Genomic DNA, 19,941 nt, shown 5'->3' on the forward strand with positions numbered 1-19,941 from the left:
TAAAGGACGCAATCAACAGAGTGAAAAGGCAACCTATAGAATGGGAGAAAATATTTGCAAATCATGTATCTGATAAGGGGTTAATATCCAGTAATATCCAGGATATCTATAAAGAAATCCTACAACTCAACAATGGCAAAAAAAAAAAAAAATTAATTAAAAAATAGACAAGGCTGGGTGCGATGGCTCACGCCTGTAATCCTAGCACTTTGGGAGGCCAAGGCAGGCAGATCTCCTGAGGTCAGGACTTCGAGACCAGCCTGGCCAACATGGCAAAACCTCATCTCTACTAAAAGTACAAATATTAGCTGGGTGTGGTGCCAGGCATCTGTAATCCCAGCTGCTCAGGAGGCTGAGGCAGGAGAATCGCTTGAACCCAGGAGACAAAGGTTGCAGTGAGCCAACATCACGCCACTGCACTCCAGCCTGGGCAACAAGAGTGAGACTCTGTCTCAAAAAAGAAAAAAATAGACAAAACGTTTGAATGCATATTTTTCTAAAAATGATACTCAAATGGACAAAAATATATTTTAACAAATCCTCAACAGCACTAATCATCACAGAAATGCAAATCAAAACCAGAATAAGTTATTACCTAACACCCAATAGGATGGCTGCTATCAAAAAAAAAAAAAGAAAAGAACAATGGTTTGCAAGAATATGGAGAAACTGGAACCCTTTTGTGCTATCAGTGAGATTGTAAAATGACACAGCTGCTGCTACAGAAAACAATACGGAAGTTCCTCAAAAAATTAAACATAGAACCACCATGTGATCCAGTAATTTCATGTCAGGGAATATATGCAAAAGAATTGAAAGCCAGCCTCAAAAAGATATTTGCATGCCTGTGTTCATAGCAGCACTATTTATAATAGGCAAGAGGTGGAAGCAACCCAAATGGCCATTGATGAATGACTAGGTAAACAAAACGTGGGATATACACACCACAGAATACTATTCAGTCTTAACAAGGAAGAAAATCCTATCACACGATACAACATGAATGAACCTTGAGGACATTATGCTAAGTGAAATAAGTCAGTTACAAAAAGGATAAATACTGTATGATCCTACCTGTCATATGAGGTATCTGAAGTAGTTACATTCAGAGAAACAAAAAGTGGGATCTTGGTTACCAGGAGCTAGGGAGAGAGAAGAAACAGTAGTTGTTCTTTAATGGATGTAGAGTTGCAGAGTTGCAATCCAAAGAATTCTGCAGATCTGTTTCACAATGATGTGAATTATACTTAATACTACTGAACTGTATACTTAAAATGATGGAAGTGGTATGTGTTATGTGCTTTTTAACCACAATAAAGCATATTTGCCACAGAAATTTAGTTAATATCTTATAACTAAACATGTATATATGTTGCTTATATAATCCCTGTAAAAAATTATATTACAATATCATTTATGTAATTTTAAGGACCATTTCTACACATAAAGTATATATTTTACAGGAATACATATGCATATTAGCAAGTGAATCAAATATATAAAACGAGTGTCCAGGTGAGTGAAAGGAAAGGATATGAGGCAGGTTGAAGATACGGAGGTAGGTGGTGGGGGGTGGAGAAGAGACATAGACAGATGGAGCAAAAGAAAGGCCTTACATATACAGAAGAGAACGATCACCATTTTCTGTGCCTAAAGTACAAAGAAAACAAAACAGCCCGGTTAGCATGATCCTACTTCTTCTCAATATGTTGTGAATACTCGCAAAGAAGACCATCTGGAAGCATAAATATCAGAATATTAACTGTGGGTTTCCCTAATGCTTGGAAGTATGGATGTATTGTGTGTATTTCTTAATTTAACTGTAGTAAAGGTGTATTGTTAAAAATAATCTTTAACATCCAAACATATAAGTATATTATAGGTATGTTCATGTATTTTATATATATGTGTCTATTATATATAATATTAATGTTATATGTATATTACACATACAGTCATCCATCACGAGGGGAATACATTCTGGGAAATGTGTTATAATTTCATGACTGTGTAAACATCATAGAGTGTACTTACACAGACCTAGATGGTATACCCTACTACACAGCTAGGCTATAGGGGATGGCCTATTGCTCCGAGGCTACAAACCTGTACAGCATTACTGTACTGAATACTGCAGGCAATTGTAACAAAATAGTAAGTATTTATGTATCTACACATGGAAAAGGTATAGGAAAAATATGGTATTATAGTCTTATGGGACCACCATCATATATACAGTCTGTCATTGACCAGAAGATTTTGTGGCACATGATTGTATATGTATATGTCTTAGTTCTGTTGCTATAACTGAATAGTACAGACTGGGCAAATTGTTAAAAAAATACAGGTTTATTCAGCTCATGTTTCTGGAGGACAAGAAGGCCGAGGTCAATGGGCCAGCGTCTGTGAAGGCCTTACTGCTGCACTATCTCATGGCAGAAAAGCAGAAAGACAAATGATGCCTGCCCTCATGACTCAATTGCCTCCCAAGGACTTCAATTCTCAGCACCACCACAATGACAACCCAGTTTCCAGCACATGAACTCTTGGGGGACACATGCAAACCATAGTAGATTGAATGACAATACTGTAAACCAATCGCATATAACTATAATTATTTTTAACAGCTCTGAGGTATAATATACATGCCATTAAGCTCACACAATTGAAATATAAAATTCAATGGTTATTAGTATTTTCACAGTGTTGTGTAACCATCACCACAATCTCAATATAGAAGATTTTTATTACCCAAAAAGAAGCTATGTATCTCTTAGTAGTCACTCTTCATTTCTCTCCAAAAACCCAGGCCTAGGCAACAACTAATCCACTTTTTCTCTATAGATTTGTCTTTTCTGGACATTTAAAATAAATGGAATCCCACAATACGTGGTGTTTTGGGAATGGCTTCCTTCACTTAGCAAAATGTTTTCAAGGTTCATCCATATTGTAGCATGTGTCAGTACTTCATTCCTTTATATTGCTGAATAATATTCTGTGGTATTATGCCACAATTTATTTGTATAGCTGAATAATATTCTATTGTATTGAACTACATTTTGCTTATCCATTCATCACTTACAGACATTTGAGTTGTCTTCTCTTTTTGGCTATTGTGAATAATGCTGCTATGAATATTTAAGTACAAGATATTGTGTGAATGTGTGTTTTGTTTTTCATGGGAATACACCCAGGAGTGGAATTGCTGGGTTATGATAACTCCATGTTTAACATTTTCAGGAACTGCCAAAATATGTTCAAACTGCACCATTTTACATTACAACCAGAAGTGTGTATGGGTTCCAATTTCACCACATCCCCACCAATATTTGTTATTATCTGTGTTTTTATTATAATTATACTAGTGGCTGTGAAGGAATAGCTCATTGCAGCTTTGATTTGCATTTCCCTAATGGTTAATGATGATGGACATTTTTTCATATGAAAATTGCTCACCTGTGTATCTTCTTTGGAGAAATATTTATTCAGACCCTTTGCCTTTTTTTTTTTTTTTTTTTTTGACAGATAGGGTCTTTCTCTGTTTCCCAAGCTGGAGTGTAGTGACATAATCATAGCTCACTGTAGCCTCAAACTCCTGGGCTTGAGCTATCCTCCCACCTCAGCCTCCCGAGTAGCTGGGACTACAGGTAATTTTTTTTTTAATTCGTTTTTGTAGAGGTGGAGTCTCACTTTGTAGCCCACGCTGGAATCAAACTCCTGGCTTCAAGAAATCCTCCCACCTTGGCCTCCCAAAGTCCTGGGATTACAGGCATGAGCCTCCACATCTGTCCTTTTTACCCATTTTTATAGTGGGCTATTTGTCTTTTATTCTTAAATTGTAAGAGTCTTTTATACATCCCAGATACATGGCCCTTATAAGATATATGACTTTTTTAATATTTTCTCTCATTCTGTAGTTTTCTTTTCACTCTATTGATGATGTCTTTAGAAATGCAAAAGATCTTTTATTATGATGAAATTCAATTTATCTAATTTTTTTGGTCACTTGTGTTTTGGGTGTCGTGTCTAAGATGGCTTCACTTAATATGAAGTCACGATGATTTACTCCTATGTTTACTTCCAATAATTTTATAGTTTAGCTTTTATATTTAGATTTTTGCTCCATTTAGAGTTAGTTTTTGTATATGGTGCAAGGAAACTATCTAAATTCATTACCTTGCATTAAGTTATCTTAGCATCATTTGTGGAAAAGATCATCCTTGGAAACTTTTTCAAAAATCAATTAACATTAAATGTGGTCATTTAGTTTTGGATGCTCAATTTTATTCTATTCACCTATATGTTTTTCCTTATCACACTGTCTGTAGTTAGTTTGGAAAACAGGAAGTGTGAGTCCTCCAACTTTGGTCTTCTTTTACAACATTGTTTTGGCAGTTTCAGATCCCTTGAATTTCCATATACATGCTAGGAATAGTTTGTCAATTTCTGCACACACACAAAAAAAAAGGCAGATGAGATTTTGACAAGGATTGTGTTGAATCTCTAGATCAGTTTAGCAAGCATTGCCATTTAAACAATACTGTCTTCCAATACACGAACGTAAGCTGTCCTTCTACTTAGATCTTCTTTAATTTCTTTCAACAATATTTTGTAGATTTAAAGTACATGTTTTTTACTTTTACATCTGCATATTTTATTCTTTTGTGGTACTGTAAATAAAATTGTTCTCTTAATTTCATTTCTGGATTGTTTAGTACTAGTATACAGAAATACAATTTTTTATATTGATATTATTCAGTTGGTTGCAATTGCAGTTTGGTGCAAACATAATTGCAAAAACTTTTATCATCAAAAACTACAATTATGCTTGCACCAACCAAATATACACTAAAAGTTTGCTGAACTCATGTGTTAGTTCTAATTTTTCTAGTGGATTCCTTAGGATTTTCTATATATGAGATTATGTCATTTGCAAGTAGAGATGGTTTTACTTCTTCCTTTCCAATCTGGGTAATTTTGTTTCTTTTTATTGTCTAGTTGCCCAGGCTAGACTCTCTCCTGTACAACCTTTAATAGAATGGCAAGAGTGGACGTCCTTGTCTTTTTCCAGATCTTAATGGGAAAGCATTCGGTCTTTCATCATTAAATATAATGTTACTTCTAAGCTTTTTATGAATATTCTTTATGAGATTGAGGATGTTCCCTACCATTCCTAGTTTGTTTAGTATTTTTATCATGAAAGGGTTTTGGATTTTGTTCAATAACCTTCTGCATCAAACAAAGTGATCATGTAGTTTTTGTCCTTTATCTGATAGGGTATAATACATTAATTGATTTTCAGTCGTTAAACAGAGCTTCCTTTCGTAGGATAAATTCCACATGGTCATATTTGGTTTCCTAATCTTTTGCTAAGGGTTTGTTTGTTTGTTTGTTTGTTTGAGACGGAGTCTCGCTCTGTCTCCCAGGCCGGAGTGCGGTGGCGCGATCTCGACTCACTGCAAGCTCCGCCTTCCAGGTTCACGCCATTCTCCTGCCTCAGCCTCCCGTGTAGCTGGGACTACAGGCGCCCGCCACCACACTCAGCTAATTTTTTGTATTTTTAGTAGAGATGGGGTTTCACCATGTTAGCCAGGATGGTCTCGATCTCCTGACCTCGTGATCCACCCTCCTTGGCTTCCCAAAGTGCTGGGATTACAGGCGTGAGCCACCGCGCCCAGCCTTGCTGAGGTTTTGTGTGTGTGTGTGTGTCCTATATTTAGTAAAAATACCAGTTTGAGGTTTTTTTCCATGTGATGCCTTTGTCTGGTTTTTGGTATCAGGGTAATATTGGCCTCATAGAATAAGTTGGGAAGATTTCCCTCCTGTTCTATTTTTTGAAAAAGTTTGTAAAGAATTGGTATTAATTGTTCTCTAAATGTTTGACAGAATTCACTAGTAAAGCCATCTGGTCCTGGGCTTTTCTTTGTGGGAATATTTTCAATTACTTATTTAACCTCATTACCTGTTATAATTTGATATTATCAGATTGTCTATTTTTTCTTAAATTATTTTTGGTAGTTTGTATCATTCCAAGAATAAGTACATTTCATTTATCTAATTTGTTAACATACAATTGGTTATAGTATTCCCTTATAATCCATTTTATTACTTTAAGGATGGTAGTGATATTTCCTATTTCATTTCTGATCTAGTATTTTGAGTCTTCCCTCTTTTTTTCTTGCTCAGTCTAGATAGAGCTTTGTCAATTTTGTTGACAATTTCAAAGAATCCAATTTTTTGTTTAATTGCGTTTCTCATTGATTTTTCAATTATTTATTTATCTCTGCCGTACTTCTTTGTTTTCCATCCTTCTGCTAGCTAGCTTTGGATTTAGTTTGTTCTTCTTTTTCTACTTCCTTAAGATAAAAAGTTACATTACTGATTTGAGATCTTTCTTTTTTTGTAATATGGGTATTTAAAGTTATAAATTTTCCTCTAAGCACTGCTTCAGCTTTGTCCCATAACTTTTGGTATATTGTGTTTCTATTTATCTCAAAATAGTTCCTAATTTTCATTGGTTATTTACGAGTGCGTTGTTTAATTTCCACATATTTGTGAATTTCCCAAATTTCTGTTACTAGTTTCTAATTTCATTCCACTGTGCTCAGAAAACATAATCTGTATGATTTCATTTCTTTTTATTGTTTTTAGTTTTTTATGGCCTAGCATGTGGTATATATATTGAAAAATGTTCTATGCACAATTGAGATAAATGTATATTCTGCTGTTGTTGGGTAAAGTGCTCTATAGATGCCTATTAAATATAGCTGGTTTCCGATGTTCAACTATTTTATTTCATTAATGGTCTTCTTCATAGTGGTGCATTATCCATTTCTTCCTTCAATTATGTCCATTTTAGCTTGACATAGTTTTAAACTCTGTACTTAGGGACACACAGACAGACAGACACACACACACACATATATATACATGTATCTTCCTGATGATCTGACTCTTTTATCGTTATAAAATGCCCATGTATATCTCTAGTAACATTTTTTGTTTTAAAATATGTTTTATCTGATGTTAGTATCACTACTCTAGCTTTCTTACTTTCTTACGGTTACTATTTGCATGGTAGATATAGTTCTCTTCTTTTTACTTTCAACATACCTGTATTTTGTGCCTAAAGTGTGATTTCTGCACATAGCATATAGTTGGATCTTGTTTTATATCTAGTTTGCCAATCTCTACTTGTTTCTATTGTTTAATTTATTCAGATTTAATGTTATTACTGATGTGGTTGAATTTACACTGCTATTTAACTCTTTGTTTTCTATAGGTTTCTCTCAAGTCTTTATATTCTCTTATTCCTCCTTTACTCCTTTCCTTTACATTAAACAAATACTGTCTTGTGTAACACTTTAAATTTTTAGTGACTTTTTAAATGCTTTTTTATTTTTATTTTTTGTTCTTCCTCTAGGACTTATCAAATACATCTTAAGTTTTCAGAATCTACTTCAGATTTATACTAACTTAATTTCAGTGAGATATAGAAATGTTATTTCTATACAGTGCTATTTCCTCTTCCCCTTTTTTGTACAACTATTGTTATATATATTATATTTACATATGTTATAAACTCAAGAATATATTGTTACGTTATAACATTATGTAATCTTATGTCTTTTAAAGAAAGTGAGCAAATAAATGAGACTATTTATTTATAAAGTTTATTATATTAACCTTCTTATTTACCATTTCTTTTCATTTGTTCCCATGATTTCAGTTACCATCTGGTGTCATTTTACACCAATACAACTTTGCTTAGCTGGGTATGGTGGTGCCCATCTATAGTCCTACCTACTCAGGAGGCTGAGGAAGGAGGATCACTTAAGCCCAGGAATTCAAGGTTGCAGTGATCTACGATTGTGCCATTACACTCCAGGCTGGGTGACAGAGCAAGACTCTGTCTCTAAAAAAAAAAAAAATTAAGAATAGATAAATAAATAATGTAACCATTTTGCTCTTTTATGTACCTGTCTGCTTTGTGCTATCATTGTCAAATAAATTACATCTTTCTATGCCATAGGTCCATAAACACAGATCAAGGTGGGGGTGTGGGAGAGAGAGAAAGAGAGAAGATACAAGTGCTTTTAAATTATTAAGTGAAGAAAGGTGAAGTTGAGTATACTCACAGTAATCCAAAGATGGGAGGGATTTTAGCAGGATTTTCTTTGTCTCACTCCTTCATCTCTCTTTTAGTTTCCTAACAGTCTGCCTCTATTGGTGTCTCACTCAGCTGTTTGGCCACACAAATTGCCAGCTGATTGCCTTATTGTTCTCAGCAATGCTCTGGGCCATAAATTGCTCCGCAGCCTAATCCAATTACATTTGAACCCCTTTGCAAAGACAGTCTTCCAGGCTTGTTTCAATCCCAGGAAAAGCTTTTGTTAGCTCTTTCCCTAATTCTTTGTGTTCTGTGTTTTAGCTTATTACTTTCATGAAGCTGCCAGCCTCCTCATAATTACTTACTACCAAAATCTCCATTGCTTTTGATAGCATCCTTTGACTTCAACTTTACCACACCTTGTTCCAAATAAAATCAGGGCCCTTAGGGGGAACTATGGAGTTCTCTCTTCTCACAACCTGCCTCTCCCCCTGGGAAAAACCTCTGTTCCACTGCTCTAGATCTGAGGGAAGGAAGAAGGGCCTGCTTCTGTTGGAGTGACATCCCTGCTTTATGTTTGGGGCATTGGGAGGAGGTTGTAGCCCTGATCTTTTTTTGTCTTCTCTCCTGGCATGGAAACAGGACTATAAAAGTGAGTTGAAGTGAAAGCCACTGGGCCCAATATTCTTGGTCTGCCCATAATAGAGCTTGTGCAACATGGAGCTGGCAAGTGGGGAATAAGAAATTCTAGCAGCTTGCTTCTCCAGGAAGAAACTGTAGCCCTAGACTGGAGCTTGGGGAAGTAGAAGCTCTTTGTTCTCACCCACTCCCACCTAGAGCAGAGCTTCCATCATGGGGTTTGTTGTAAGAAGTGGGTGGAATTCTGCTTAAATGTCAAAGACTCTAACTACTCTTACAGAGACTTAGTAAATTTTCTTTCTTTATTATTATTATTATTTTGAGATGGAGTCTTGCTCTGTCCTCCATACTGGAGTGCAATGGCACAATCTTGTCTCACTGCAACCTCCGCCTCCTGGGTTCAAGCAATTCTCCTGCCTCAGGCTCCCGAGTAGGTGGGACTACAGGCACCCACCACCAAGCCCAGCTAATTTTTGTATTTTCAGTAGAGACGGGGTTTTGCCATGTTGGCCAGGCTGGTCTTGAACTCCTGGCCTCAGGTGATCTGCCCGCCTCAGCCTCCCAAAGCAACTTCGTAAATTTCCTTAAATATATGTTTCTTCATTTGCTGTATGCCCTTAGGACAAATTCCAGAAGGCTTAAATGGTGTTTTCAAAATGTTTACCAGTTAGAATTGGTTAGCTGAGGCCAGGCACTGCAGTTCACACCTATAATCCCAGCACTTTGGGAGGCCGAGGCAGGCAGATCATCTGAGGTCAGGAGATCGAGACCAGCCTGACCAACATGGAGAAATCCCGTTTCTACTAAAAATACAAAATTAGCTGGGCATGGTGGTGCATGCCTGTAATCCCAGCTACTTGGGAGGCTGAGGCAGGAGAATCACTTGAACCCTGAAGGCAGAGGCTGCGATGAGCCAAGATCATGCCATCACACTCCAGCCTGGGCAACAAGAGCAAAACTCCATCTCAAAAAAAAAACAAAAAACAAAAAAACAAAAATTGGTTAGCTGAGGAGAGGATCAGTGGAGCTCCTCCTACTACCATTCTAGAAGTTTCCCGTCTATATTTCTTTAAAAGATAAAATTTGCATAAGGCTAGGAGCCAGGAAACCAGAAGACTCAAAGAGGAACCTAAGGTTGGAATCCACCAAGACTGGGCCTGCAGGGCAGTGAAGATGGTGCACTCTGCTTGCCAAGCCATGTGCCCATGTAGCTGTGTTAATCTAGAAGAAATGGCACATTTTTCTAATGTGTGCAGGAAGAGGGGCACCGCTTTCTAATTCACACAAAGGCACCAATGTACTTGCACAGCCCTAGAAGCCATAGAGACTCCAGTTGATGGGTTATGTAGGATGAGTCAACCATCCAGAGCGGTGATTCCCAATTTTGGCTGCTCATTAGGATCACTTGGGGAGCTGTTGAAAAATACCAATGTGAGGGTCCCTCCTAGACCAATTAAATCACACTCTCTTGGGATGGGGCCCAGCCATCAGTATTTTTAATGGCCCCTCAGAGGATGCTAATGTACAGTCAGGATTGAGAACCACTGATCTAGAGCTGGGAGCCAGGGGAATAGGATTCTTTGAACCTAAATACCTAAGAGGATATAAGCTGACAATGGAGTTCCCATGCTGGCAGCTGTAAAATGCTGTAAAAGTAAATAGTGACTAAAATTGGCAGAGCAAAGTAAGTCAAATTTACAGTAAGTAGTTTCTTTCCTGAAAGAAATTGCTGAAGTTGTCCCCAAGTAATAAGAAAAACAGACAATGACACTGTAAACATAGTTTCCTAACACCCCCACTGCCAGTCCTCACTGATATGGCTCACCCAAGCCTGGTCAATTATGTCTCCTTGTGTCATGATGATGCTATGCTGGCAGGCCCTGCCCACTCATTTGGCCACGCTCCACTCTACTCCATGCTACTCTTGGCATAGATAGGACTAGAGGCTGTCTTTACAGAGACATTAATTCCCAAAAGCCAGTGAATAGAATGCCTTCAATCCCAGGGACAGGCTATTGTCCTTTAACAAGGGGACTCTACTTAGTTCCTAGAATGTTCTGCCCAAAACACAGAATTAGAAACAATATTTCTACTGCATAGAAAGGAATCATTAGTCCAAAAAAAATTGGTAATGAGAGAATTTATAAAATGTTATGGAAATTCTCTGGGTCATTTGCCGACCCCTTTCTTGTCTTGGATGCTCAGGCTTGTAGGAAGTCCTCTGTGTGCTCCATAAATGCTGTTTTGTTCCCTTCCTTCCTTCTTCCAGAGACCCCCTTACTCACTCAAAAGCACCATCGCACAGTAAAATTTGAAAGGTTGGTAGAGATCTTCTAAACAAGAGTAGGCATACACATGGCTTATGTGACCCACTTCCTCATCCTTTGCTGCCTACAAATATCTATGATTGACTCACGGTACCCTTTCCTGGGAACCTAGGCAGCCTCTCTAGAATTGAAACATGAGTAGAAATGTCTTTACCACCTCTGAATCAAACTAAAATAACTTGGTACAGTAAGATGAGTTTGACCAAGAATCAGACTTAGATTGAAAATTTAGCCTAGCTACTTTAAGCTGTTGACTTTAATAAGTTACTCCATCTCTCTGAGTCATATCAGCTAAATGGGAGAACTAATGCCTACCTGGGTTATTGGATTAAATAATCTCAGTGGTCCACCTCACACTGTATCTATCAGGTACTCATACTTCTCTTGCTCTTATAGGGAAAACAAAACTCTTCCTCTACAGTCCTAGGTTCTCTGATTGGGCACCTGAAAATTAAATGGACAAAAGAGAGATAAACAAGAGGAAAACAAATAGAGAGTATTAATATGTGCAATGCATATACATGCGGGAGAAACTCAGAGATGAGTAATTCAAAGGGATGGATAGAACTTAGGGGCTTATATAGCATCTTCACAAAGAACAATAAATTTGTAGAGAAGTGACCAGATGAAGGATAAAGGGTTTAGGCTTTTAGGGGCAGCAACCTGTGCGAAGGTCAATATATGGGGAAAATAAGGGTTACTTCAGTAAGTTTTGTTATGTAAATTATTCTAAGTGCTGTCCCAGGGCTCATAAGTTTAGAGTTATCTCCAGTGCCAATGAAGAATCTACACCTGCTGATAGGCAAATGGGAGGAAGGCAGCGAGCTTTATTCATTCAGTCATTCATTCACTTTATTTTTGGCATCTGCTGTTTCTCCATTTTCTTCAGCTCAAAATATTCTTCATGCCAAAGTGGCATACTTTAGGGTAACATATTCTGATCCCCTACACTCACCATCCCAAAGCGCGCGTGCACACACACACACACACACAGTCCTTCACAAGAGAGGAAAACGAATAAGCCTTCAGTGATAAAATGACTTGCTAGTTAGTGACACCTTAGTCAGTGGCAGAATTGCTAGTACTCAATAGACCTGATTAATGAATAATAACAACCTCAACTCAGGACAAATGGCTTTTAAGTGTTACCTAGTGTATTAGTCCGTTCTCACACTGCTGTAAGGACAGACCTGAGACTGGGTCATTTATAAAGGAAAAGAGGTTTTAATGACTCACAGTTCCACAGGGCTGCAGGAAACTTACAATCATGGCAGAAGGGGAAGCAAATACATCCTTCTTGACATAGCGGCAGCAAGGAGAAGTGTAGAGTGAAGTGGGAGAAAAGCCCCTTAGAAATCAGATCTCCAGATAATCCACTTACTATCACAAAAGCAGCATGGCGGTAACTGCCCCCATGATTCAGTTACCTCCCACTGGGTCCCTCCCACGACATGTGGGGATTATGGGAACTACAATTCCCGATGAGATTTGGGTTGGGACACAGCCAAACCATACCACCTAGATTGATCTAACTAAATATATACTCTGCCAAAATTTGCATATCATTTTAAATGTCTTGGTGTATCCCACACAACTTCCCATTCAGAGAAATGCTAGCAGCCATTGCACAGAAAGAGTCTGAACATGCAGACTTCACTTGTGCAATACAAAAAAAAAGCACTGGATTCCTGGGCCTGGTGATGAAGCTTCTTGGGAGGAAGGTGGTACTCCTTTAAGCAATTTAAAAAGACATTTATTTCAGTGACTTTGGTCAGGGCTTCTCTCTTAGCTCTCAGAATGCCTGGCTCATAAAGAAGGGCCCCAGGAATTCTACAGTCATTGGGAGCCTGTGCAGATCTGAGAACAGCCTTCCCACCCTCATCCCCTGCCTCACCCTGTGCATTTTTCCATCTCCCAAGCTCTCGTTTCTGCACTTTTAAAACTTATTTATATTTATTCTAGCAGTAGCCTGCCACACAATAGAAGAATGAGGGAATCTCATTAAAATTATATCAGAAGGAAAAAGATGGAGTAGAGCTCGAAATTCCTGCAATCTACACACAATAACCTAATCAACTAGAACACACAAATTAAATGGAGTCCACCCTGTGGTGAACCTAGAAGACTGAACTCCCTCCCGGGGAATTGCTACCTTCAGGGCACCTCGTGGTAGCCATATTAAAATGCAGGCATGAAAATACCTCACACTTTAGAGCACTTTTAACTTTCTTACTCACTTGCACAACTATTTTACTGACTTGACTTTGGTACAAAGGCCTGGGAAGGAGGAAAAGTTATTGCTATTACCCCATTTTGAGAGTTAAGGCAAAAGAGGCAGTGAGGTTTCTCTGAGGTCGGACAAATCCAAGCCAAGAGTCCAGTCTTGCTTCTTCCCACATACCCACATTTCTCTTACTTAAAATGAACCCAGGCTGAAACATAGTCAGATGACTGACTTAACAATTGTACGATCATCTTTCCCTCCCTTGGCTTCTAGTTTGAATTTGACACGAGCCTGAGTAAGCAGGAGAACGCAATGCTTGCTCAGAACTAAAAGTGACGTCGTATAAATCTGCCTTAGCCTGGAACTGAAAAGGACCCAATAATCCTGCAGATAGTTTTTCCGATAAACACATAAATTGACCCTGCTGGTCTTAAAGCTTGAACCTTACATTTGTTTTATCTGAGTTTCTTCCTCAGGAAAGGACCTTCAAGCCTCTCAAAAAAAAGTATCAAAGACATGAAACTCACCAGAGGACGGCATCCAGACAGTGAGATGCTGGACCCCTCCTTCATCATGATTGCTTCCTTGCCCCTCCATAGCTCTTGTTTTCTTACACATTGTTTCATTTCTTCCCTCCTGTATGGAACCCTACCTTTAGTCAGTCAAGCAGAGGATCTGAAACTGATATCCCATCTCCTTGGCTGCAGCACCAAACTAAAGCCTTCATCCTTGGCAATACTCATCATCTCAGTCATTGGCTTTCTGGGTGGTGAGCAGCAGGACCTAGACTGAACCCCTGGTGTTTCAGTAACAGAACCCCAGGAGTGACAGGAGGCTCAGAAGTCCATATGGATACCAACACTGATTGTCCAGAAGCAGTATAAACACCCTGCTAAATTTGAACCTATTCCATACATATACATGTCCTCTATGTACAGAATAATATATCCTGACCATAACTACATTAAGTTGTAATGCCCAGACCTGCGATGACCCAAAAGCAACCACCAGAGTCCAGAGACAAAGCCAAGCGGCAGGGATCGCTTTATTTCGAGTTCGAACTCGGTTCCCTCCAGCTAGGTATCCGATCCTAGGGAGAGACCCCGAGCTCGGTGTTCAGCCGTCTTTTATAGTCAGACACAAACAAGTTACAGCAAGTTACAGAGTCACTGGGGATTTTTACAGTTGTAGGTTTACAATTGGCTGACATTTAAAGTTAAACATTAGTCAGTTGTTCATTGGTTCCCGCCCTTTGACCAAACCACAAACAGCCGCTTGCCCTGCTAGGGACTTTCCAGATAACCTTGTTGTTTTAGCATTAAGGGGAGTTTCCTGACTTTTCTGACCTCTGATATTCAGTATTTTTCCACTCCTCATTCCCCCCTCTCTCTAGTATCTTGAGAGCCAATCTTGGGTCTTATATGCCTGACTCGGAAGTCTCGGTGAGTACAGGTTGGTACTGGGCTCTCAGGACCATAAGCTGGACAGTGTTGAGTCTTTCTTTTACAAAGTTTGTTAATCTGTTTATTATACATGGTCCTATAGTGAGTAAGAGAAGTATACTTATGAATGGTCCTATGAGGGGCACTAGAAGGGAGTACATGGAGGAATTCCACCAGCTGTTGGCAGCAGAGGTGAATTGTTGTTTCTGCAATTCTAGGCTGAGTTTATGTAGTTGTTGAACTCGCGTTTCTACGAGTCCAGATTCATTTATGTAGAAACAACAATCTTCTCTGAGGAAAAGACAGCTCCCTCCTTTTTCGGCCGTTAACAGGTCTAGTGCACGGCGGTTTTGTAAAGTAACTTGGGCAAGGGAAGTCAATTGTCTCTGTAATGAGGCAAGGGATTTGGCGGAAGCTTCCATAGCTATGGAGAATTGATGGGAGAGTTTTGCAGTGCTGATAAGGGAGTGACCTAAAGCTCCCCCGGCTAGTCCTGCAGCAACTAAGGACGTGGTGAGTGAGACTCCGGCTACTAGGGGGAGGAATATAGCTCGTTTTGGTCTAGGGAAAGGGGCGGAGTCCCACCTGGAAAATTCTGCAGGGGTGCGCAAGGTTAGTTGGGGGACTAGCATGACAGGGAGACACAGTAGGGTTATAGTGGCCTGAGTGGAAAGGTTCTTATATAGGGTCCCGTTGCACCAGAAGAAAGAACCCGGAGGGGCAAAGAGGGTTGAGTTGGGAGTGGAAGTTCTATTACAGAGGGTAGTGCCGGCATTTGAATAACAAAAGGAAACTTGTGTCTGTCCAGGGTTTAGGAACAAGGGGACGTCAGGGATTGGGGGTGGTATGTGGCTATTGTTAGGGTTTAGGCTGAGAGAAGCGTTAGACGGGCCTGGAAGTGGAACTGCGGTTAACGGCGGTCGCCCTAGAGCCGTGCAGAAGAAGCATGCAGAGAGATTGCCTAGGCCAGTGGCATTTGCGATTTCTAACCCTTCTCTTAATAGGGATAACCAGGAAAAGGGGCGGGTAGGAGTTAAAGTTGAAAGCTGGACATTTAATTCCCTTTCCTGGTTCTGTATAGCTGCGTGTAGGGTGGTCTGGATCTGAACAAGGGAACGCCAGAGAAAGAGACGGCTACTAGGCCAGGTAGTTCCTGAAGTCAAGTACATAGCCCCTTTTTGCTGGGAAGTCCAGCGGGAGTCCCAGGGGTCCCAGATAACCCAGGTGTAGCCTGATGTGGTTTTAAAGAAATCGTGTGACTGCCACGTTTGACTGGATAGGGACTCAGAAGTTTTTAAGATTTTAATGGTGTGGATTTTGCAGGACCTATATGGACAGCCGACACTTTGTTCTACCCATGAGTTATTACAATAAGAGAGTGTTTGGTCAAAGAGGAAACAAATTGCGGGTGCTGCTTTTCCTGGCTAGTGTTTAAAATCAGTGAAATTTAGATGGATGGGAGTGTTACAACCCCCAGGGGGACAGTCAGCAGTGCCTAATACATAGCCCTTTTGTTCTGTCTGAGCATAATTGGTCCAGTTCTCAGTCAGGAAGAAACGCCAAGCGAAAGGGGATGTTGCCGGGTTCACCTGGGTCTCCCCACAAGGGATCCATAACAGTAGAAGAGTTATAAAGGAGGTAGGTGTCATAGTTACAGTTTAGGTTGCTGACGGCATAGAACAGGTTTTAGAGGGTTTTCTTTGGTCCGGTCAACTGTCCAGGTTGCTGCCTCTCCCGTCGAGGATGTAACAAGGTCCGAGAGCGGGTCTATAGGCTTGGCGTGGGTGTGATGAATTCAGGCCGCGATGCCTTCCACTTTGAGGACCGTAGGCATAGTCAGGATCACCTGGAATGGTCCTTTCCACCGGGGTTCTAGGGTTTCTTGTTGGTGGTGCTTGACGAGGACCCAGTCTCCCGGTTTGTATTGATGTGGAATGGGTGGAGGCCCAGCTTCATATAGTTCTTTTAGCTTGGGCCAGACTTCCTCATGAACTCTCTGTAGGGCTTGTAAGGAGAACAAAAGTTCAAGACCATTATCTGTGTCAGCTTTGAGGAGATTGTCTTTAAGGTTAGGGAGGATAGGGGGTGGTTTGCCATACATTATTTCATAAGGGGTAAGTCCTAGTTTATAAGGAGAGTTGCGTGCCCAGAACAGAGCGTAGGGGAGGAGGACTACCCAGTTAGCGCCAGTCTCCATGGTCAATTTAGTTAGGGTCTCTTTTAATGTTCTATTCATTCTTTCTACCTGACCTGAGCTTTGGGGTTGATAAGCACAATGTAGTTTCCAATTAGCCCCAAGGATGGAAGCCAGTCCCTGACTTACCTTTGCGCTGAAGGCCGGCCCATTATCCAACCCTATCATGACTGGAAAGCCGTACCTGGGCAGGATTTCTTCTAGGATCTTTTTGGTCACAATCTGTGCAGTTTCTTTTTTTGTCAGAAAAGCTTCTGCCCATCCTGAGAATGTATCTATAAAAACTAGTAAATATTTGTATCCATATTTTCCTGGCTTTATTTCAGTAAAGTCAATTTCCCAATATATACCAGGTGTATCTCCCCTGTTTCTTTTCCCCGTGGTCTGGGTCCCATGACTGGCGTTATTGAGTTGACATACTACACAGTTTTTAACCCTGGCGTCTACTTTTTCAGGGGCATTTTTAATTTTTAGTCCAGCGTGTCAAATCAAATCTAACATCCGCCACGGGCCCAGATGAGTGCTTCGGTGGATTTGTGCTATTACTCGCTGCCCCAACCTGTCCGGGAGAACGGTCTTGTTGTTAGAATCTTTCCACCACTGATTACTGACCTGTGTTCCGGGGAGTTTACTTATCCACTGGAGGTCTTCTTCTGAGTATTCTGGGTGAAAGGGCAATTCTCTGGGCCCGGGATCAGGCAGCTGGAGGGCCAGCAGCTGAGGAGTGGTTTTAGCCACGTCTTTTGCAGTCTGGTCAGCCAGGTTGTTTCCTCGAGTGACTGGGTTAGTGGCTTTTTGATGTCCCGGACAGTGGACGATAGCTAGCTTTTGGGGTTCCCAAAGGGCAGCCAGAAGATTTAAGATTTCTTCTTTATTTTTAATGTCTTTTCCTTCAGCTGTGAGAAGCCCCCTCTCTTTGTATATAGCCCCATGTATGTGGGCAGTGGCAAATGCATACCGGCTGTCAGTATATACTGTCAGTTTACGGTCTTTGCCTAGTTTCAGGGCTTGTGCCAAGGCTATTAACTCAGCCTTTTGAGCCAATGTTCCTGGAGGTAAAGGCTCAGCCCAAACTATCTCAGTCTCTGAGGTTACCGCCGCCCCCGCATACCTCTGTCCTTGGTGAACAAAGCTGCTTCCGTCAGTGAACCAGGTGAGGTCTGCATCTGGTAGCAGTCGGTCCTGGAGGTCTTCTCTGACTCCATGTACCTGGGCTAGTATTTCAGCACAGTTGTGGACCGGCTTACTTAAGTCTGGGTCTGGCAGCAATGATGCTGGGTTTAGGGTTGTCGGGGGCTTAAATGTTATTCTGAGGGGGTTTAGTAACAGCCCTTGATAATGGGTAAGCCGAGCATTGCTGAGCCATCGGTCAGGGGGTTGTCGGAGGATGCCTTCGACAGCATGAGGGGTGGTGACTTGTAATTCTTGGTCCATGGCCAGTTTGTTAGCGTCTTTGACCATCAGGGCTGTTGCAGCAATCATCCGGAGGCAAGGAGGCCATGCTGCAGCTACCGGGTCCAGTCTCTTTGAGAGGTATGCAACCGGTCTGCGCCAGGGACCTAAATTTTGAGTTAATACTGCTTTCACTATGCCCCGGCTTTCGTCCACGTATAAGTGGAAAGGCTTAGAGATATCCGGAAGACCCAGCGCGGGGGCCGAGAGCAGAGCAGTTTTGATTTGCTGGAAAGCTTGCTCAGCCTCTTCAGTTCAATTGAAGGGCTGCTGCTCTTTGGTAGCCTGATAGAGGGGTTTTGCCAGTTCAGCGAAGCCAGGTATCCAGAGTCTGCAGAACCCTGCAGATCCCAGGAACTCTCTTACCTGTCGTGTTGACTGCGGTCTGGGGATCTGTAGGACAGTTTCTTTTCGAGCATTTGTTAGCCAGCGCTGTCCCCCTCTAAGTAGATACCCCAAGTAGGTTACCTCTGGCCTGCAGATCTGGGCCTTTTTAGCCGAGGCTCAATAACCCAGGTTTCCCAAGGTTTTCAGGAGGTCTTTGGTTCCTTGGATGCAGGCCTCTGGGGACGTTGCCGCTATTAAGAGATCATCAACATACTGCAAGAGAGTTCTACTGGGGTGTTGGCATCGGTACTCACCCAAGTCTTCGTGGAGGGCTTCATCAAACAGAGTTGGGGAGTTTTTGAATCCTTGTGGCAGTCTGGTCCACGTCAGTTGGCCACTTATGCCTCTCTCAGAGTCTGTCCACTCAAAGGCAAAAATTTCCTGGCTTTTAGGGGCTAAAGGCAGGCTAAAAAAAGCATCTTTTAGGTCTAGAACAGTATACCATTGATTTTCAGGACTCAAGGTACTCAGGAGGGTGTATGGATTTGGCACCGTCGGGTGTATGTCCATTACCCTTTTATTGACTTCTCTTAAGTCTTGTACCGGCCTATATTCTTTACTGTTGGGTTTTTGTATTGGTAGCAGTGGAGTGTTCCATGGTGAGTGGCAGAGGCGCAGGACTCCATGATCTAGGAGTCGGCAGATGTGTGGTATAATTCCCTCTTTGGCTTCCAGGGCCATTGGGTATTGGCGCACGCGAACAGGGTCCATCCCGGGCTTAAGCTCAACAAAAATGGCGGGACGGTGCTTTGCTAGCCCTAGCCCTCCTGTTTCTGCCCAAGCCTCCGGGAAGTTCTGGAGCCAGGAGTCTATATTTTGGTTAGGAGGCGTTAACTCCTGGTGAAGCCGGTACTCATCCTCTAGAGTTACGGTAAGAACAGATAGTGGCCTGTTTTGGGAGTCAGTCACTTTGGGCCCTTCTGGTTGAAAATGGATTTGTGCTCCCATTTTTGTCAACAGATCTCTCCCCAACAGGGGACAAGGTCTGTCAGGGATGACCAGGAAGCTATGGGACACTTTCCCGGTTCCCAAGTTTACTGCTCTCTGGGTTGTCCATGGATATTTCTTGGTTCCTGTGGCCCCTTGAACCCAGGAGGAGTTGGAAGATAACTTTCCATAGGGCTTGACTAAGACCGAATGTTGTGCCCCGGTATCGACCAGGAACT

Source organism: Rhinopithecus roxellana, chromosome 21 (genome assembly GCF_007565055.1).
Source record: "Rhinopithecus roxellana isolate Shanxi Qingling chromosome 21, ASM756505v1, whole genome shotgun sequence".
NCBI classification, from domain to species: domain Eukaryota; kingdom Metazoa; phylum Chordata; class Mammalia; order Primates; family Cercopithecidae; genus Rhinopithecus; species Rhinopithecus roxellana.